At 34.9% G+C, this 23,538-nt stretch overlaps 1 protein-coding gene across 42 annotated transcripts in view; it reads left to right on the forward strand.

Annotated features, from left to right (window-relative positions):
• Nucleotides 1–23,538, forward strand: part of PTPRD (protein tyrosine phosphatase receptor type D) — a 2,170,985-nt gene that overhangs the window by 811,334 nt on the left and 1,336,113 nt on the right. For all 42 annotated transcript variants that reach the window (XM_053204229.1, XM_053204230.1, XM_053204243.1 and 39 more), the window contains one exon: nucleotides 2,590–2,631. The gene's annotated coding sequence lies outside the window, so the exon portion shown is untranslated. The remainder of the gene's footprint in view (nucleotides 1–2,589; nucleotides 2,632–23,538) is intronic.

Raw genomic sequence — 23,538 nt, forward strand, 5'->3', positions numbered from 1 at the left:
TCTGTAAAAAGAGATTCTGATCAAAACATACTTTATAAAATATGTTGTGTACCTTTCAGGTTTGGCATTTAGTGCTTTCCTTATCCAGGGTATTGTTTTATTCCTTTTTTTTTTCTTCCCTTTGTTTTTTGTTGTTGTTGTTGTTGTTGTTGTTGTGCATTTTCTCTTATCAAGTCATTTTCCCCCTTCCAATTCTACCCTGTACTTAGTTAACCCAATCTTCATATATTTTATAATCAATCAATTGATTTATATAGTTTACTGTCAAGTTAGCTAACATACAGGGTATACAGTGTGCTTTGGGAGTAGATTCCCATGATTCGTTACTTACATACAACACCCAGTGCTCATCCCAACAATCCTTCTCAATGTCCATCGTGCCCCCAACTCTCCACACCCATCAACTCTCAGTTTGTTCTCTTTATTTAAGAGTCTCTGATGGTTTGCCTCTCTCTCTGTAACTAATTTATTTTGTTTCACTTTTTGCTTGCAAAGTAACTAAAGATTATCTGTTTGCTTTGTCAGTCTAACTCTTCCTTATTGATACCAGGTCTTTCTATGATAAATTTATTATAGCCTGGCAATAACACTGGCAATCCAGTTTTGTAGTGTCTCTTTGTCACATACTTTTGCTCTCATGGATATTAGACAATTGGATTCTTGCCTGACCTATGGAAAACGTTAAGTGCCTCCCTGTCATTTAAGATTTTCTGTTCTTCTAGTCATTCCAGACCAAGAGTAAAATACAGAACATAGAATTCCAGATGTTAAATAACCATTTAAAATGCCTCATTGAAAAAAAATGCCACTTTTACTTTGATTTCTTTAGTGATTCTTTCATGAATGAAGTTTGTCATCCATAGTTACATTTATAAATTATTTCTCACAATTATAATATGAAAATATAATTATAATTATATTCAAATATAAGAAATACAAATGGAGATTTTCATACTCAAGAGATGATTAGTAGACTAGAAATATCATTTGAAATAGTTTTTAAATGTCCAAATTATTTAGTAATTTTAAAGGGTTTTTGAAGAATTTTTACTTTTCAAATGTCTTGTAGTTTTTAATAGCCAACAATTATTGGCTACTTACTATGTCCTAGAAGAGTTCTAAGCAATTTATTTGTATTAGCTCATATAATCTTTGCAACAACTTCGCTCTATGTAAAACAAACTTAGGCTCAGAAATGGTTTTGTAAATTGTCCAGTATAGCTAGCAATTCAGGAGCTAAGGTTCAAATCTAAGAAATGTGATCTTCTAGGTTTGGCCATAGAACAAAGAAAATAACCTAAATATGTGTGTGTGTGTGTGTGTGTGTGCACACACGCGTGTGTGCACGCATGTGTCTGCATTTGTGTCCACATCCGCTGTACTTGAATACTGGCTGAGGGAAAATTATGCGTGACCCAAAGGATTGATTCCCTTGGATTATCCAGGGACTTGTGTGACACTTCCATATAACATTGGAATCCTTTAATTCACAGTTTGAATTGAGTTTACTCAGGTGTCTTCTAGAGTTAAGATTCTTTGAGTTTGTGAACTTTAAATATGGAAGAAAAACGTACTTTTACATTATACATGCTATATATTTTATTTATTTATTTATTTATTTATTTATTTATTTATTTATTTATTCATGGTAAAACTTTTATTACAACATACTGGTGGAGATCACAAGGAAGTTCATGCCTTCTGATTTCTACCCCCCTCACATCTGGAAATTTCAAGTAGATAGAATGTCAAAAAATATGGACAAAGTAAGTGGTTCTTTGATATTACATTTAATTGAAGTTCTTGTAATCAGCGTTGTCACATTTGCAATGATAATTCTTACATTTGGATCTGTGATTTTATGTGGATGGGTATCCACATATTTGCAAATAGGACGCTGCCTCTAATAGAATAATAAAATTGAAAGAAATCATGGAAATATGGGTCTTTTATGCAGCAATATGTGATTCTGTTTCCTCTTTTGATTTCTGAAGTACCCAAGTTCATTTGAACATATTTAAATCTATTATCTGAACATACATTCTAGTTTCATTGCCTGAAAATTTAAAACATTATTATTACTGTGAAAATGATTCTCTTAACTTAATTGATGTTCCATTGCCACTTTTTGATGAACAAATATTATAAGATTTTTATTATCATAAAACCCATTTAACCTACTTCCTCATCTTCCTATTAAGAACATAATAATTCATTTAGCAGTTTTGATAAGTGTTATCTGAGTTTTTGCCTGAAATTGACTGTTGTGTATCAGGAACTGAATCTACCTCTATGTTTCTTTCTAGGAAAAAAATGCTTTTTTTTAAGATATAAAGGAATAAAGTTCATTTAGAGATTCAGATTGAGAAGTATATTAGAATATTTATACCTTATTCTTTTTTCCTTAATGAACTAAAGCAAAAAAATAAATACAAAAGTATTTTTGGAAGTTAATAGATAGATACTAATATTGAGCAATGGTTGAGCATTAAAACATGTTCTTGTTTTAATTTTATGTTTTGGCATTTCTCAATCTGTTATACTAAGTGTATTAATGAAAACATTATATATATATATTTTTTACAATAGGTTCCTGTCCTGAGACCACAGCAGGATGTGCCTTGGACAAAGGTATGCACATTTAAAGTATATTTCAAATATTCTCCACAAGTAAAGTATATAAATAAAAAATGTTTTAATAGTAAAAAAGTTATAGTAATTATATTACTGTCATGTGTTTAGATATATTCAATTATAGTACGTGTTCATGTCATGATAAACTAAGCTGATAAAACATGATACTAGTGAGAAAACCTCAGAATCAAAAATCTGATTATTAAACACATATCATTTCCTGAGCAATGAAAGTCTTAATCCATATAACACACAATCAAAGAATAGTTATAACTAATGCCCTCGACAGTAAAAGAATGATACTATTCAAAGTTTAATGGAAGTTGTGTAAACTAGTCTTTAATGACCCTGATGATTCAGTTATTGAAGATAGAATATATGAAAGTGAATTATATCAGTCAAGATCTACTTTAGTGCCTAGGATTTGGGGGGACCAGATAGTGAAATTACAAGTGGATTTGAGAAGAAGATGCAAACAGCAAGATACATAAAGCTCAGTAAGAATTATATAAATGCACTACAGGAAAGCTAAGGAGGAGAGTATAAGGCCAATACAGGATGCCTTTAATTTCAAATGGAATATTATTGTAAAAAAATGTGGAAAAGAACATTATAAATATCATGAATTGTAATAACCTTGAATCCTGAGAGGGAGCCAAAAAGAAAAATTATACAATGAATAAAAAGTACATAGTGGGAACTCCAGGAGTAAAGACAAAAGGAACTAAGATTCTTAGGGATAGTAATGGAGAAAGAAGAAGGAGCTGGAAATGGATCCCACCTACAGGAGCTATTAAAGCCATTCCTTCTCTGGAGGAAGTAGCAAGAAAAAAATTGCTTAAAGTAGCACATATGGAATTTGAGTTCTAGGATAAGGTACTGAAAGAAAGTTTGCCATTTCTTTGGAGGTATTTAAATAATGAATGGAGTTACAGATGTCTGCTTGTAGTTTCTCTAAAATTCTCTAGATCGTTTACCCTATTTTGCATCCTTCCACCCCACAATGAAATGGGTGAAGCAGTTCTTTTATTATTTTTGTGTGAAAAATTCATTTTATATTTAAAGGAAAGTGGAAAGTAGGTTTGTGGTTATAAGAAAAATGTAGATATATATCTCAATAACAATTGATATCCTATTTTATGCAAGCATAATACTTGGGGAAATACACTTATATACTCATGTTTATATTTTACATTTGGCCCAAAACATACTGTATGTGTTCTGGCATATTAGTTCTCTATGAAAAATAAACGTCTAAAAGCATATCCACATAAATAATATTCAATATATGAATAATTGATTTTTAAAAATTGAAACATGCTTCTAGTTTTTTGTTTTGTTTTGTTTTGTTTGGAGTATGACTCCTGACTCTATTTTTCATATAGTTTTTTCTCTTAGTCACTTTCAGTACCTATTCAGAGACTGGTGTGATTTCAGAATATCCATGTAAAATATGCCAGCTGATGTGCTCTGCCAGACAGAATGAATGGCTGCAGGCACAAATCTCTGTTGTGTCAAGGCTTTGGCATGACATTTGGCAGGGAGCGAAATCAAACACAACACAATGCAAATAATCATGGTTTCCCATAGATATGTAGCCTCAAACTCAAGCCTGCTGTTAGTCTTTACTACTCTTTTCCCTCTTTTTCTAGGGAACAACGTTTCTAGTAATGAACTGAAAACTATGGTATTTCCTGGTGTTCTCATAGTGTAAAGAAATAGGAAGACTGTGGCTTTGAAACTGAGCCTTCCAGTTTTAAGTGTGGTTCTCTCACTAACTAGTTGTGGAATCCTGGACAACTTACTTCAAATGAATTCAAAATGAATTTACTAATAATTATCACAGGGGTTGTGCGGGTATTAAAATGATAAAATTGTCCATAGAAACTCTTCCACCTGTCACATAACTAAATGCTATTCTAGCCCTTCCCATTTTTATAATGAGATGGGTTTTGCATGAAACTTCTTAATCATCGTCTCAATCATATTGTGAATGCAAGAGGAATTACTCTAATAACATTTTTAAATTTCAGGCTATGTAAGCATGTGCAATAATATTTGTCTTCATCTTTGGGTGGGTACTCTTTCTAGTGAAGGAAGAGTTGTTGCAAATTTCTTGATTTTTTTTCTATTTGCTTCCTTTTTTAAAGAGTTGCATGTGATAAGAGGGTTTTTATGTTGTGTAAGAGTGTTTTGAATCTCTTTAATTTAATTTTAGGTTTTGTTAGTGTACTCAAGGATGGAAAAACACATAGTAAAATATAGATGGCTTAGCAAAACTATATCTTCATAGCATACCCATACTTGGTTTTTAGTTCAGTATCTCAGTTCAACTTCCTTACTGAGAAATTATTATGTATTATATATACTGGACTAGATGCTAAAGGTGCAAAGAAGAAAGAGATGTGTATTCTGCTGTATAAGGGAATTATAATCTAGAAGGGAGGATACATGTGAACATCATTTTAAAACAATGTGGTAACAGTACAATGGAGAGGTTCCAATAAAGGGCCATATAGAAAAGCATTTCAATTAAGTTGGCTTCCTGGAGGGGTTGACACTTCAAGTATCTTGAACGGTGAGGATGAACTGATCAATATATAAAGTCAAATATAAAGTCAAATATAAAGACAGGATGGTGGAAAGAGGTCAAGAATAGGAATAAAACACTGAAAGTAGTAGTAAAGGTTCAGATTTGAAATTAGAAAGTAAAATCCACCCAATTTGTTCTTGAAGGTATATATTTAAGATCTATATATCTTTTTGTTAGGGGATAGGCTTCAAGAAGAGTACATACAAGACTGTAAAAAAAATTCAACATCATTAACAGTGGTTATCTCTATGTAGTATACCTAGATATAAGTGTGACTTTTGTTTTTTATTGAAACTCTGATATGTGTTCTACATTTTATATAACAAACATTGTGAACACATTCTAATGTGGCTCCCATGATCCTGCCTCTTGATGCTCATACCTTGAGTGTGGACAGATCCTCTTGCTTGCATCTAATGAACAGCATATGTATTAGTCCTATGATTATGTTATGCTGATAGGTGTTTATAATTCTGATAGGTGTTAATGATATCACATTATAGTTTTAATTGTAATTTTGCTAATGGCTAATGATTTTGAACATATTTTCATGTGCTCATGTGGCATCTGTATCTTTGATGAAATGTCTGTTCATGTTGCTTGCCCATTTTATAACTGGATTGTTTTATTTATTTATTCTTTCATCTTTTAAAAAATTTTTTAATGTTTATTTTTGAGAGAGAGAGAGAGAGAGAGAGAGAGCGCACATGCACAAGTGGGGGAGGGGCAGAGAGAGAGGGAAACACAGAATCTGAAGCAGGCTCCAGGCTCTGAGCTGTCAGCACAGAGCCTGATGCAGGGTTCGAACTCATGAACCATGAGATCATGACCTAAGCTGAATTTGGGAGCTCAATCAACGGAGTCACCCAGATGCCCCTATTTATTTATTCATTCATTTTAATGTTTATTTATTTATTTTGAGAGAGGGAGGGAGAGAGAGAGAGCATGAACATGAGTGGGGGAGGGACAGAGAGAGACTCCAAAGCAGTTCTTTGCCCAGGAAAGAGCCCCATGTGAGATCATGACCTGAGCTGAAATCAAGAGTTAGATGCTTAACCAACAGACCCAGCCAGGGGCCCCTAACCGGATTGTTTTTAAAGTGTTGAGTTTTGAAATCTTATGAATCTTATTGAATACATACATTGGCTGATAGAGAAGGTGAAGAGATATTAGCTGGAAATCCAGACAGGTAAGCAGTCAGGAAGCAGGTGGCATATATGTCTGAAGCCCTGGGGGGAGATCAAGGAAAGAAATAAAGATTAAAGGAGCGCCTGGCTCAGTCAGTTAAGCGTCCAACTTCGGCTCAGGTCATGATCTCAGTTTGTGAATTCGAACCCAGCGTCAGGCTCTGTGCTGACAGCGCAGAGCCTGGAGCCTGCTTCAGATTCTGTGCCTTCCTTTCTCTCTGCCCCTCCCCACTTGCACTCTATCTCTGTCTCCCAGAAATAAAGATTAAAAAATTTTTGAAAAGAAATAAAGATTAAAATAATGTCATAGTCAAGATGAAATTGAAGCATGTCTTGAAGGACAGTAACTTCAAGCCCTTATATTTTCCTGAAGCACAGAATGGTCTCTTACTCTCAAAATTTTATTGTATGTTATTAAGTAAATGTTCTTTAATTCCCTGGACTTGAAATTTTATATAAAACATTAAGGTTTTCTCATTTACCATAGACCTTTAATACTACCAGTATGTGAGTAGTGTCAATAAGATATGAAATTTTCAGTGGAAAAACTAAATTGAAGTTTTGGTGTGTGGCATAGACACAGGGAGAGACGAAAGGCTTGATCTGGTCAGGCTAAGATCTGGAGGTCAGATTATCTACAGAAATAGAGTAGATATTTTGTAAAGACTTCTTTCTCTAGATACTATAACAAAGTTCAGTTCAGAAGGCAAATCCATTATCTGAGATGTATGGTGATACATCCACGGAAATCCAGTAAAGCAGGCTAGATTGGGAGTTTATCATGAACAAATGTACAACACCAGGTGAGAGAAGGAAAGGAAGGAGTCTCTGAAAGTCTAGAAAGACTAGAGCATGTTGGCTAATTGAGGACATCGGGGGGCAAAGTAACAATCTATCATTCAAGAGAGACATTAACTATTTTAAGATTCCTGCCTCAAGTGCTAATCTTTGTAATAGATTCAGTTTATACTTGAGAATGAAAATTAATATGGTGCTGGTATAAACCAAACATAAGTCCACTCAGTGGAACAAGGGACAAGAGGCTCCCCCACTGTACTAGCATTAACCCTTTAGTTGCTAGGTTGTGGGGGCTTCTGAAGGATAGGCCAAGACTGTAAGGGCAGTGGGAAGAAGGGGGATTTGAGTCAGTGCCTGTTTACCAGTTGTATCTAAGTTTTTAAATATTTTAATAACCAGGTCAGCCACTACCAGAAGAGATGGGCAAAATACAGCCTGGACTATATACCTATTAGTAGAGAGTCTCAGTGGAGTGGACTAGAAATACAATGACTAGGGGTGCCTGGGTGGTTCGGTTGGTTAAGCATCTGACTTTGATTTCAGTTCAGGTCAGGATCTCACAGTCCTGAGATTGAGCCCTTAGTGGGGCTCTGTGCTGGGCATGGGGCCTACTTAAGATTCTCTCTTTCTTCCTCTGTCCTTCCCCTGCTTATGCTTTCTCTCCTTCACACAAATATATAGATAGATATAGATAGATATAGAAATAGAACTATATAGATATAGATATAGATATAGATATAGATATAGATATAGAAATATATAGAGATAGAGATAGAGATAGATAGAATAATGACTAAAGAAAGGGAGCAAGGGACCTCCTTGTTCAAAGACAGAAACTTGTAGAAGGATTGCTTTTGAAAGTTATTTTACTACAGAGATCATCAAAATTGGCTTCATAAGAGTCTGAAATACTGAAAGTATAAAACATGATTTTTGTGTTCATTAAACACTATCTACCATGCTCTGGCAAACCCACTTCTTACTGGGTAGTGTGCTTACTACCTTCATCATATTTGGGGATCCCAAATATTTTCAGCCACTTTTTGCTGTGAAAATGTCTTTTTTTTTTCTTATTAAGAATTCTGATTATTTTCAAGTTTCAGCCTCATATTTAATTCAGGGATTCTCATCTTGCCTGGGCACAGCCTAGACTTGATGTTCTAGTTGTTCTGAATGTGTTTGGGGTAGTAGGCGATGAGGATGAGTGGGAGTGAAGGAATGGGAGGAGGGTGCCAAAATGCCCTGCTTCCTCATACCTCTTCCTCCTTCCCTGTTAATTGTTTGGATTGGGGTAGAGAAAGGAGGAGGGGCACAAAGTTCTCACATGTAACTGCCTTTGGCAAGTGGCTATCCACTCTCCACTGATTGTCACTGCTGCTCTATCTTTGGCATGAGTGCTTTCTATGAACCTGGAAACAACTTGTGCCATGAGTATGCTTTTGGTGGTACTTCAGAGCATCTTGTTAGAGCTATGACTGGGTAGCTTCCTGGTACTTCAGACCTGGCCCAGATTCAGCCTCTTTCTACCTCTCCTCACCTCCCATCAGTGTCCATATGTGGCCACATCACAGACTTGACATATGAAAAGAAATGTGGTTCCCTATTGCTCTCAATGACATAAGAATTGTCTTAAACTAAAAGTAAACATTAAGAAAAATACACAGAAGTCAACTGAATAGAAGAGAGCCTACAGTGAATGATATTTTTTTTAATAAGGAAAGGAATGGTGGTATTTTCTTTAATTAGGAAAAATTAAGTCTGGTGGGAGACTGTGAAATAGACATAAATGTATGTGTGTGTGTGTATGCGTGTGTGTGTGTGTGTGTAAAATTATATTTTAATTTATCCACTTTACTCTTGAAACATAAATACAGCCTAAGGGCAGTAGCCTGTGTTTGCAATGCACCCAATCAGGATTATATGGGGACTTTTCCCCAACAGTGCCAGAGTTTCACCAGCAGAAATGACAATGGGGATTGTCCAATGTAAACCTTACGATGTTGATAATAATTGTAACTCAAGGATCAGTGCTATCCAGCAAATGGTTTCACCTGTGCTCCAGACTGTAAGGAGGGAGGTAGAGCCAAAATAATGATGACAGGCTTGCAGAAAACAGGAGTCCAAATTCTTGACTACATGAGTGGGATAGTCAGGAGCATACATATGTTTGAAAGGATAGGTTAACATCTATATCTTATTTACTCCTTAATGGCAATTTTACAGGTAGAAATATCCTATTAGTTTATTTGGAGAAGCTGAGTCACAAAGTGCATAATATGTGACAGGCAAACTTCATTTGAACTGATTCTAAATCCCACCTTCTTTATATGAAATTACAATAGTTAATATAGAAAATTGGAATACAATTGGGGTCGATTAAAGAGGAAATAATTATTTTATAATAAATCCTTATTCTCAGTTTCTAACTGCTTTAACTTTTGATGAAATTGTTTTCTCTAGGAGAAAATAGCCAGGCAAATAAAACTCCACAAAATTTAAGAAAGCATATATAAAAAAAAAAAAAACAGAAAATTAGTGTTTTCAGTTGTTTTTGAAAGACTTATTTAAGTCCAGAAGCAGCTGTGCTAAAAATTGCAGAATGTCAAATCTATGCTCCCCTATACATTTTGTTTTATCATAAAATTTAAATTGTTATGTATAGAGAGCTATCATTTGCATGAAATTTAACTAAAAAGTAAATACTAAATGTTTCAAATAGAATATAAAAGGTGTAACTGCTTAGTTTTCTTTGCACTTTTACTCTTTCTATTATGAACAACTGCTAAGGAAATGATCACAAAGGGAATTCCAGGAAACTACTCTGTCTTTATTATATTGCCTGAATTCATGTGAAGTTTTGCTGATATACTAAGTAGATCATCCAAGTGAAAATAATTCTGTAATAAATGTTATTCTCAGAGCTTTGAAGAAAAACAGGTATTCCATGAGTATTTTATGAAACACATCTTCATAGAAATCACTCCAGTTAAAATGGGTTCCATGAAAAATGTAATTTGAGAAACACCACTTACCAACCTCCTGTATACCAAGTCATCCTATGGGAGATTTAGCATGCTTATCATCACAAGACCTTGAAAATTTCTGCAGCAAAATTTATTAATTTTGTTTGATCTGGAAAAACTTGGATCCAATATAGCCTCCCCTATGGGGGAGGCAGTATTTTGCCATGGTTTAGAGTGTGGTCTTGAGTCAGACTAGGTTTGATTCCATGCTCTAATTTTTTTTAATTGAGGTAACATTTACATAGCATAGAACTAACCATGTAATGTGAATCATTCAGTGGTATTTAGTACATTAGCAATACATTCACCACCTTTATCTAGTTCCAAAACATTTTTATCACTTCAGAAGGAATCATGTTCCAATTAGTTGCTCCCCATTCTTCCATCCCCCACCTGCTCCACTCTGCCAAATTGTGTGAACATCTGCTTACTGTCCTTGAGACTCAGTTTTTCTCAGTATTCTATAAAGACAGGATTCACCTTATATAGTAAATGTAAGGATTCAATAAAACAATGCATACAGTGCACTTAGAACATTGTAAGTATTAAATACATGTTTGATAAAATGTTAAACTTATGTGGTCCTCTACAGCATCCAGGGAACAATTGTTTGAGACAGCACTTTTTAAGAAATGCTGACAGAAGTCTATAGATCAGGAAAAGACCTCTAATAAGTGTTAGATCAAGGATTCCTTGGGTGCTAATGAATCTCACATGATACTCTTGTGGCCCAGAAAACTGACAATTAGCACCAATGTTTATCTTTGTCTTTTCCATATAATGTTTATTGCTAAAGTGGTTTAGAGGTAGAAGTTAGAGCAGAGAGGTGTTAAGAAGAAAGTCACAAGGAATTAAGACATGAATGAAGGAGATGAAACAGCTGACACCAACAATAACCTAGGTCTAATTATTTTCCATTTGATTCCATAGGTATTCATGATTATGAGGTTTTTTAAAGTGTCATTGGCATGGCAAAGCAACATGTAAAAATATAAAATTATGTATAAGTATATATTTATATTTATACATGGAAATATATGCAAATTTAATTATAGGTATAATTTTATATAAATGGAATCATATTCTACAATAGGTGTATAGCTCTAGAAGGATTTTCACTGAAATGAGAGCAGTAATTGCCATGCTGTATCAGAAATTCAGGTGTTTTTGCCTCTGTAATTCTTTCTACAATTGTTGAAATTTTCTATGTGACTGTATGCTATCTTATTCACAGAAATGAAGCAATAATGCTATATCCATTTAATGATAGAGACATATTATAACCATACCTTGTTTGATATTTTTATACAATTTGTCTTGATAATTGCTGGAAGGACAAATCCTTAAATATGAAGATGATTGTGAACCTGAAGCAGGTTCGCTTGGTTCCAAGTGGTCACAGAAGAAAGACCAAAAGAGTTTGTGGAGCCCTCCTTTCCTCCATAAATACAAATTACTGTTGAACCTGGTAATAATCAGCAAATTGGAGCTGTCAATTTCTTCTTACTTTTTCTAGTTCAGTATGTTCAAATTAAAAAAACAACAACAACAACAAAAACCTTTGCCCCCTAAAACATTATTATACCGTTGATTTATAATTCCTTTACAAATTCTACAAAAGATAACATACTCAGTGATTTTAATTTTTTAAATGTTTGTTTGATTTTGAAAGAGACAGCAAGTGGGAGTAGAGGAGGGGGGAGGGGCAGAAAGAGAGGGAGACACAGAATCTGAAGCAGGCTCTAGGCTCTGAGCTGTCAGCACAGAGCCCTATGTGGGGCTTCAACCCAGGAACCATGAGATCATGTCAGATGCTTAGCCACCCAGGTGTTCCTTCACACTCAGTGATTTTAAAGGAAGAGAAGAGTTTATCACTCTTCACCACACAGGGAAGTTTAATTTTCTATTCTGATCTTTTTTATTCTGTACTTTCTTCATTTGCCTCTTGAACCAAAAGATGATTCTTGTAGTGGCTCTTATAATGGTTCCCAACCTGAAGTGTCTTCATAGGCATCATTTGGAGACCTTGTTTAACATGCAGATTCTTGGACCCCACCCCAGTGTTTCTTATTCTTGAGAATGAGGTCTGGGGATCTACAGTAGGTGACAATGGTCAAGATGATACTTAGGCATGATTCATGAATTACACTTTAAGAAACATTTGAAGCTTTATAAGTCTCAATAATTAGCATGTTTGCAAACCTATGATTTAAAAAAAAATATCTTGCAGTCATTTTTTCTTATAAAAGCATTTGTAATTCTTTTTTAGCTCCTCTCCTTGAAAATGTGTTTGGTTCAGGTAGAATATGACAGCTTATCCATCATAATAATCACATGGACAATCCCCAAATGGCAAATGCAGAAATGATCGAACAATCTACTTTTCATTTCATTTCTTTATAGAATAGATATAATCCAATTCCTTATGACAAGTGAAAGAATCAAATCTTCAATTATATTTTGTTGTTAGATTGATGTGATTTCACCAAAACAGTCCCGTTTGCAGTAAATTATTTAGCCCATAGCACACAATAGCAATATAATATTTAATTTATATAATAGTTACAGTTTAGGATTTTTCTTTAAACTGTCTCAGCTGTGCTAACACATTTGCCCCTAAACATCTCTGAGAAGCAGATAAGAACTGCTATTATTTATGACCAGTTGCAGAGAGATTGAATCACTGAGCTATTAAGTACCCCAAAGAGGGTCACACAGTCAGTGACTAAGTCAAAACAAACACTTCATCGCCTAAATTCTTGATCAGTAATTTTCTCAACAAATCCTTTTGCATATATCTTTTCCTGTAAGAGTTTACAGCTCATTCAATTTTCTGAGAGATTCTTCATTATGGACATATGAGAATTTGTACCCTGTGGAAGGTTGAAACCTGGAAGTGGGAAATCATATTAAAGACAAATCCTTACTTTTCAAAAATAACTTTTAAAATCCCTTATGTGTCCTTGTCCGTATCCCTATTTCACAGAATACTTTGTTCATTCATTCATTCATTCATTCATTCACTAATTCAGTCAAGCAACTGATATTTCCTGAGCATATACAGTATGTTGAGCACACTGCTAATAAACGGGATATTATCCTTGTCCTCATTTTGTGTAATCAGATAAAGAAACAGACACACATACAAATAATATGATATAGCAATTACTCTCTTGGAGCTAGGTATTATGTGCAAAGTAGCTTAAGCAAAGAATCACCGAGTCTATTTTCTTCTCAGAAGTTAGTAAGTTTGAGCTAGGATTTGAATGAAAGGCAAGAATTTACATGGATTCAGTATAAGGATAGGGGCATGGCTAGTGAAAAACAGAGGAAATTTTAAACATAATGTAGTCATAACCCATCTAAAATATAAGTGTAGATATCTGGATTCAATATTTAGAGGCCAAATTAATACATTTGTAATTTTTTGAGGGCATTTGCACCACATTGGGACCCTCATTTTTGGAATCTGGCATCTTCCAAGGAGAACAATGTGGATCATACAAAGATAAATGACCTTTAGCACCATGTGCTTTCCCCATTAAAACCATTATCTCTCTGGCAGCCATATTGATTTAGAAAACTAGACTTGTCTTGATTATACAGTATATACAAGCAAACACAAAAGAACGCTAGTGTTTTTAAATCGTAAAACTAAACAAAGCAAACACTCACTTCGTAGGCTGGACTTGTATGCTTCAGCCTGAAGGGTATTTTTGCAACCAAGTAAGAAGCCCTCAAAATATAATGGAAACACTGACAGACACTTAACTATACCAGCTCTGGTGGGTAGAGCCATAATTCACTTCATAATATAAATTGATATGTTGTCCAGAGGGGTCCCTGCATTGGTGTTATTGAGTGTCTTTTGAAAAGTTCTGGTTCTGGGCTATGAAGCCGTAAAATGAAACTGAATGATTCTCTCTGAAATAGTTTCTGAACTGGGCCCCTCAATTACAGTAGTGCTATCCTTAGGGCAGGCAACATGGAAATGTCCTACAAAGACTGGAAACAGGAAATAACAAACCAGAGTGAAAACAAACAATGAAACAAAGTTTGTTGCATTAAAAGTCTAATATTTCTTCCCACAAGGTCTATTTAAAAGCTGAGCACACCAGAGGTGAAAAATGGCAGCTTGCTTTAAGTGGGGTCAGTTGTTAAGCAGGTTAGGAGTACACTCTATATTTGTGAAATCATGTGGCGGGCCAGAGTTCAGCCATCCCAGTGATCTTGATGGCCAAAGTGTCCTATGTGTTTTATAATATAATGCAAATGACTTCAATCTGAGGTAGCCACCATTTAGGGCTTTAATGATTTGTCCTAGAAAGGTCCTGCCAGGCCATATTTAATGGATCTTCTAAACAATGTAAAAAGATTTCTCTAAATGTGTTCTACAGCTTATAATTTTAGTGTAAAAATCATTTCCCACTGTTCCCACCACTGCTCTCTTCCCCAAATGCAATTTTGGGGAATTTTGGGGGAAAAATGCAATTTTTGAGGCTTCTTATTGAAAATGTTATACTGTCACTTTCCCCTCTCTCCATCTGATTCCTCCCAACCTTAGTCTTAGGATTCCATGTGCAGAGTTGGGGATCTGACAATTGGAAAAGCTCCACAGAATTCACAAAATAACACAGAATCCTGAAAGACACACTCAGTTTTCAACAGAAAATTAGGAGACAAGGATTCTAGTGTCAGCTTTTCCAATGTAAATGGTAACCTTGAGTTCATTGTAACCTCTGTGGGCCTCAATTTGCTCATCTCTAAACTGAAGGTCACAGACTACCTCTTTGTGCTTTTTAATGTTGTTCCATAGCACGATTTAAAGCTGCTAATGAATTACTTAAATATTGAAGTCCACATAAAGCCTTATGGAAAAGCATAACTGGCAAGATTTTCCTCTCAATTACTTGTGCTAATAAGGGCCAAAATGGCATGGATACTTTAAATTCACAGATAATCCCCAAACTTCAATTTAGCTAAGTGTTCCAACCTCCTCTCCTGCCAAACCATTTACAGGGGATTCAAACAATTAGCACACACTGGCATGAGATTTATCTCCTTTATAATTCCTGCCTTCCCTATTGCCTTAGCACTAGGAAATTTCTACATCTAAATTTCCAAAAATAGAAATGAGGAGTAAATCAAGTATAGCTGTTGCATGGCTACCTATGGGTTGTTTCAAAAAAATCCCAATACCGTTACTATTAATGCTAATTTATAGAGGGCTTATCCTATGTCAGCTATATTACAATCATTTTATTTAAACCCCATGATCACCTTGTTAGATAGTCTGTTAGTTTCCTAAGGCTGCCATTACTGAGTGTCACAAGCTGAGTGTCTTAAACCACAAGGAATTTATTGTCTCACAGTTCTGGAGGCTAGAAGTCTGAGATCAAGGTGTCAGCAGGGTGAGTTTCTTCTAAGGGCTCTGATGAATTAATTTCAGGCCTCTTTCCTAGCTTCTGGTAGATTTCTTTCTTTCTCTCTTTCTCTCCTTCTGCAATATGGGGGCACTCTGTTACTTATAGATGGTCATTCCAGTCTCTGCCTTCATCTTCACATGGAGGTCTCTGTGTCTCCATCCTCTACATGGTGGTCTTTTCATAAGGACACTATTCCTATTAGACTAAGGGTCCATCCTACTCTTATGTGACTTTGTTTTAACTTGATTACCTCTGTAAAGGAAGTCTATTTCCAAAAAAGGTTGCATTTGGATGTACTGGGGTTAGAACTTCAAATACGTCCTTTTATGGTGGGACACAATTCAATCCATAATATATATGTATTCTTAGTTTGTAGATAAGTTAGCTAAGGTTACAATGCTGAATTAGTTTTTCCAAGGTCACAATATTAGTCAGTGGTGGAACTGGGATTCACATCCACTTTTGATGATTTCGCTTATTGTTTTCCAAATAATCTTGGGTACTCAGAAAAGTTCTGTCAGACTCCCAGGATTAATAATATTGAACATAATCTTTTGGAAAATTTCAATAGTACAGAGGATTCAACAACTCTATCCAGCAACCAAGATTCATTGATGGCATCAAGGCTAAATCTGTACTTGTCAGAATTTTTTTAATGTTTATTTATTTTGGAGAGACAGAGCATGAATGAAGGAGGAGCAGAGAGAGAGACATAGCCTGAAGCAGGCTCCAGGCTCTGAGCTGTCAGCACAGAGCCTGACATGGGGCTCAAACTCACTAACAGCGAGATCATGACCTTAGCTGAAGTTGGATGCTTAACCAACTGGGTCACACAGGCACCCTGTCAGAATTGATTCTTAAGGAAGGTCTCCAAACCCGGCAAAAAGAAAAAAAATATATAAAGAAGCATGGGCTCCAAGTTATCTTGAAGGGGACCCATATGTATAATAACCCTAAGAAAGCTAATAATAGAGTGTCCTTATAAAAATATTTTTTAATGAAGTATAATTGATACACAACATTAGTTTCAGGTGCAGGACATAAATGACATTTGTATACACTGCAAAATGATCACTGCAAAAAGTCTAGTTACCATCTGCCTCCATACAAAGTTGTGATTTTGTGTGTGTGTGGTGAGAACTTTAAGATTTATTTTCTGAGCAACTTACAAATTTGCAATACAATGTTACTGACCATATTCACCATACTGTGCCTTACATTCTCAGGACCTATTTTGGAGTTATTATTTTATCTTATTTTATTTTATTTTATTTTATTTTATTTTATTTTATTTTATTTTATTTTATTTTATTATTTTGGAGTTATTTTATAACTCCAAATTTGTATCTCTTGTTCACCTTAGCCTGTTTTTCCCCACGCCCTTACAGCCCTACCCTTGGCAACTACCGATATGTTCTCTGTATCTATGTTAGTTTTTTTTGTTTTTTGTTTTTTGGGTTTTTTTGCTGTTTTTCAGAATCCACATGTAAGTAAAATCATACAACATTTCTCTTTTCTTTCTGATTCACTCCATTTATCATAATACCTTAAAGGTCATCCATGTTGTTGCAAATAGCAAAACTTCATTATTTACTTGACTGAATAATATTCATGTGTGTGTGTGTTTGTGTGTGTGTGTGTGCATGTGCACATATATGATATCTGTCTCACATCGACTTTATCCATTCATGAATTAGTGGACACTTAGATGGTTTCCATATCTTGACTCTTATAAATAATACTGCAATGAACATAGCAATGCATATATATTGATTTAGTGTTTTTGTTTTATTTGAATAAAAACCCAGAAGTGGAATTGCTGGCTCATATAGTAGTTCTACTTTTACTTTTTTGAAGAACCTCACACTGTTTTCCTTAGTGGCTACACTAATTTATATATTCAAAAATAGTGCACAAGTTTCCCTATACTCAACATCCTCACCAACACTTGTTATTTCTTGTCCTTTTCATAACAGCTATTCTGACAGGTGTGAGGTGGTATCTCATTGTTTTGATTTCCAATTCCTGATTATTAGCGATGTTGAGAATCTTTTCATGTGTCTTTGGCCATCTGTATGTATTCTTTGGAAAAATATCTATTTAAATCCTGTGCTGTTTTTAATTTGATTGCTTTTCTTGTTATTGAACTGTAGGAGTTCTTTATGCCTTTTGGATATTAACCCCTTATCAGATATATACTTTGCAAATATATTCTCCCCTTTAATAACCTGCCTATTTATTTTGCTGGTAGCTTCCTTTGGTGCACAGAAGCCTTTTTGTTTGATGTAATTTCATTTATTTATTTTTCCTTTTTATTGCCATTGCTTTTGGAATCTGATTAAAAAAAAGATTTTGTCAAGAGTGATGTCTATGAGCTTACTGCCTATGTTTTCTTCTAGATTTGTGATTTATTTTTTTAAATTTTATTTATTTTTGAGAGAGAGAGGGAGGGAGAGATAGAGAGAGAGACAGAGAGAGAGAGAGAGAGAGAGAGAGAGAAAGCAGGGGAGGGACAGAGAGAGAGAAAGGAACACAGAATCTGAAACAGTTCCAGGCTCTGAGCTGTCAGCACAGAGCCTGAGCCAAAGTTGGATGCTTAACTGACTGAGCCATCCAGGTGCCCCTGGTTTTATGGTTTCTTATCATACATTCAAATCTCTAATCCATTTGGAGTGAATTTTTGTGTGTGGTGTAAGATAATGGTCCAGTTTCAATCTTATACATGTGGCTGTCCAGTTTATATGACACCATTTATTGAAGAGACTGTCTTTTCCCCACTGTACACTCTTGCCTCCTCTGTAATAAATTAATTGATCATATGTGCTTGGGCTTTTTTCTGGGCTCTCTGTTTTGTTCCATTGTTCTATGTGTCTGTTTTTATGCCAGTATCATACTGTTTTCATTATTGGAATTGGAGACCATAATGCCTCCAGTTTTGTTCTTTCTTAAGATTATTTTGGCTGGTTGGGATGTTTTGGAGTTCCATACAAGTTTTAGGATTATTCCAATTCTGTTAAAATGACATTGGAATTTTGATAGGGATTGAATTGAATTGGTAGATTGCTTTGGGTAATATGGGCATTTAAAAAATTCTTCCAACTTATGAACATGAAATATTTTTCCATTTATTTATGTTGTCTTCAATTTCTTTAATCAATATCTTATGGTTTTTACTTATAAGTTTTTACTTCCGTGGTTAAATTTATTTCTAGGTATTTTATTCTTTTTTGAACAACTATTAGTGGGATTGTTTTCTTAATTGGTCTTTTGGATAATTTGTTGTTAGTGTGTAAAAACGCTATAGATTCTTCTATATTGATTTTGTACACTGCAAATTTACTGAATGTACTTATTTTAAGTTTTTTAGTGTAGTCTTTAGGGTTTTCTACATATAAAATTATGTCATCTGCAGAGAGCGATAGTTTTACATCTTCCTTTCCAGTTTAATGTCTTTTACTTCTTTTTCTTACCTAATTGCTCTGGCTAGGACTTCCAATACTATGTTGACTAAAGTGGTGAGAGAAAAAGATTTTTAAATGATCAATATTTACTTAATGGGGAATTGGTAAACAGCACCTAGCAGTATTATTTTGTTTTAGTGTGTGTGTGTGTGTGTGTGTGTGTTTCATTAAAGAGCCACTCTCCTGTGGCAGGAAGGGGGACAACTGACATTCTACAATTATATAAGGAGTTGTATTGGTAAGTCAAAGTTAACTGTCATCACGTTTTAGATTTTTTCACCTCTGTTTTGCTTTATGGCCTTTATAGGATTGGTGCTTATGAAACTGGCTGGCTTCCCTTTAACTTGGCTCTGCCCTGAGTGCCTTTATTTAATACCCTACACAAAATGGATGAGGTAGAACCTTGGGAATTTGGAAGGAGCAGAAAGGTTTCAGGAATCAGGGGAGGGAACACAGAAATGTAGCGATTAGGGTGAATAGAAAAGTTTCCATTGGACCCTTGAGTCTCTGGAGTCCTCAGTTTCGTCCAACAAACAACCCCTACTTTTCTAATAGTATACCAAAATAACCCCTCACCTTAAGATATTTTCACAGGGGATAGACAAGGTAACTGATATTTTGCTAAATGGGGAATTGCTTATGTTAATAAACTGTGGGAGGTTAAGGGTCATTAGCTATTCACAATTTAATATGAATTTATTATGTGCAACCTTTGCTTTAAAGAACATTCACTAAGATTAGTTACAGTGAAATAAGTTGAAGTCTTGATTGGTGAATGGGTAAAAGGAAGGGATAAATAATTTGGGAATGTGTTTACTCAGTGAAGGGAGTTTATGGTATAGGCATGTTGGTTTGTGTATGGCTATCCCTCTTTGCACTGGTGCTATAGAATAGATTTATAATCTGTTTACTTGAAGCCATATTTTTGGTTTGCTTTATAATTGAAAAAATATTTTTTCATGAGTGCCATTAACATTATTTTATTTATGAGCATTTCAATAATAGATGGAATACATAACTGTTAGAATAAATTTAAATGTCTAAATAATTATCACCTTTGATTGCACTTAGAATATGCATTGGGAAGATGCATGAAGGAATTGACATAATGGCAAAATCTTTGCAATTTGTTTTAGTAATGGTTGGTAAACCAGGGGTAATGTTAAGTAAAACAGATTTACATTAATCATACAAAGGGTGATTTTTTCACAGTTGTTATCAATTAAAATACTCATTTCCAAAATCCCATAGCTGTTTCTTATAAAGTGCTATGCACATAGTTTCACACAGTAATCAACATATCAGCACCATTTAAAAATTTATATAGGTAATAATAATGGTTTCGGGTTATCTGAAGTGACTTTAGCTGAATCCAGCTTTAGCTGAGTCCTTCTCCTCCTCCTGCTCCTCCTTCTCAACGGATGAAGAAATAGAAGCAGGAGAATTGCTAAACTGAGAGCTATTCTAATAACTATAGTCCTAACTTTTATCTTATGAATTTTCCAAATGAACTGTCAGACTCTTAATATAAATCCCTTCCTGAGGCTTTTCTTCCTCAAAAAAATTAGAACACACAAGTGATTTATTATTAAAAAAATCATACCTCCTCCACTGACCCTGAGGTGTATACACTCTGTAGATTCTATATAGAACATTGTTCTGTTATGGAGTCTTGAAAGGAATTAAGGCTGTTAAACAATGATTGATCTAATATTAATAAATATTTGGTAATATCATCTGGTGTTTTATTATATCCACTGCTGTTAGGGTTTAGGGGTTCAATAAATAATACCATGTTATTCCATTCCTGAGCTTAAAATCAATTCAGAATTAAAGCCCAGGAGACAGACAAATGGAGGTGAAGTAGCCAGTTTTCTTATAAGCATGATTAGAAAATGTGGTTTTAAATGTGTAGGAAAATTGTCTTAATTATCCACCACTGAGTAAACAGACTTGGAAATTCTGTGGTCATTGGCACATCTGAACAACCAAATGCCTCCTCAACAGGGCCAGGTTGGCTCCTCTAAATTTATCATATGGCATCAGAGAGAATGACTGAGATATGAAGACCAAGAGGCATTGAAAGAGGCAAGAGCCCAGAGGGTGCCGAGCTAGATGTGCTCAGTGCCTTCTGTCAAACCTTGGGAACAGAGGAGCTGGAAGAAGGTTGCTTTAATGGAGGCCTTCCTGAAAACAAGAGGCAAAAGAAGGAGGGAAGAGTCTACTTAACATCCTCATTTAGTGGTTCTCTTAACCTATTGGGCTTTCCCATACTACTCACTTCTCCCATTACAAATTATTATTGTCCATCTTGTCAATTACAGATTAAGATATGTGCAAAATGAATACCAGTATACAGATAATAATGTAATGTCTCTGATATAAGAAGCATCAATATGGACAGTATAATTTTTCCATTATTGAATGACCAGATGTTGATTAAAATCCCCATAATTAAATCACCTTGCTATGTAAAAATCCAAACAAAAAATCCAAAATTTCTTAGTTAAGTCCAAAGAGTTAAAGTCCAAAATAATAGTTTTTGCTCAGTGAACCAGCCAGTGGTAACTATTCTGATACCTGAATAGTGAGTGACTTCAGGCTGTCATTCAATAAAATTAGTTGTAGTTCCTTCAGCAGTTCAGAAACACTCTTGATTATCTCTGCAGTTTTTATTAAGTATATATCCCTTATAATTAATTACTTTGTTTAGTTGGTTTTTGAATTTTAAGGAAATTGAATCATGCTGGCTATAATCTGTCTTCCTTCTTTTGCTAGTCTTAGTTCTGTATTTCTTTTAATGTGTGTAGCTATAGTTCATTGACAGCATATGCCACAATTTATTTTTCACTTCCTTGGATCATCGCTTCTTTTTATTGTCCTTGTTATTAACAATAATGCTGATGTGAATATTCTTGCAAATATTCAAGGATTCCTCTAGTATGGAATCTTTGAAAAAGTACAGTGAATAATAGGACACATAATATTAGCACAGCACAAGCTTTATATGTACCAAATCTAGGAAACACAACAACCCCATATCCTACAGTAGTGAACTAGAGATTCACTGGTAATGGAGGGGAGGTATTCTAGGAGCATCTTGATGGGATTCGCCTTGCTATGATGCTACTCAGTCCGTGCCAGTTATCTATATTCCAAAACCTGTGGACTCATGCAAGAACTTTTCTTTCATAAACCTAATAAAGACACTATATTGACCACGTTTTAGAAGAACTCTACCTGTGTATTCAGTCCTTTCTCAGAGAGTGTCATTTGAAGGTTTCTAGCCATCTTGCTAAATTTAGAAACTTGAAAAGATGGCGGATTCAGTTACCAGGTATAAACTGAGGTGACTTCTTTCCCAAATAGGATGTTCAAATCCTTTTAATTTCCATTTTGTATTTGAATCTTGGATCTCTGGAGCCCCAATGCTGTAATGAATGTGGATTCTGTCTTGTGACATGGCTCACATGTGTGCATGCATATTATGTGAGCACACATGTTAAGTTCTGTGCTGCACTAGATGCTACCATGGACTCTAGATATGGAAATGCTTAAGCCTATGAAACATGCCTTCTGGGAAAGGTTAATCCTTTAATTTCACATGTGTTTCATCTGGAAAATCAACTTGATCTGAAGCTGTTGATAGTCCTGAAGCATGTCTCCCCAGTGATCTTGTCACGCACACTACCTCTACCAGCAGCTACTCCCTCGAATGCTCCCTCTGTCTTTTCCAGACCTTAAAAAACTTCTACTTCTTTAAAGACATTAGAAACTTCTTTATTTTTATAATATCTTTTTCTGGAGCAATGGAAATGTTGCTAGTGTTCTATTTCCTGCTGTTGTTCTCTTACACATTTTTGGGAGGGAGACTCAGCTGAGTGTTTAACTGTTCAACCTGTTAAAACTTTTCTAACACATACAGGACTAGTACTGTTTGCAGGTTCAGAATGTTCTGTTTCCTTTTTCTGCCACTTTGTTTTGTGGTCCAGGAATTTGATTTGGCAGTATACTTCTCTAATTTTTTTTTTTGTCTTATGACAGTCAAAAATAAATGAGTACTGTATCTGTCAAAAGGAAGTGCTTTTCAAACATATCTTGTCTAACTTTACCTCCTGAAGTTGGATAACCCTATCCAAGATGTAAACCCCTGCAGAGCATGTAACTGAGGCCTGGACTCGATATATTATTATTGCTTGCTGGGCATTTGTATTTGCTATGCTTCATCTTTTCTGTGCCTTTTCTTATTCCACTTCTTGTTCAGCTTCTCAAAGGAAACCCCTAATGACTAAGCAACAAATATATCAATCCATTACAAATTATGTCAACTTAGTTAATACCAATTTATGAAATGAACTTTATGAGATTTTAAAGATTCTGTGCCAATCTTCCTGGTATTTTCCTCTCAATCCTGTC

Source organism: Acinonyx jubatus, chromosome D4, assembly GCF_027475565.1.
Source record: "Acinonyx jubatus isolate Ajub_Pintada_27869175 chromosome D4, VMU_Ajub_asm_v1.0, whole genome shotgun sequence".
NCBI lineage: Eukaryota > Metazoa > Chordata > Mammalia > Carnivora > Felidae > Acinonyx > Acinonyx jubatus.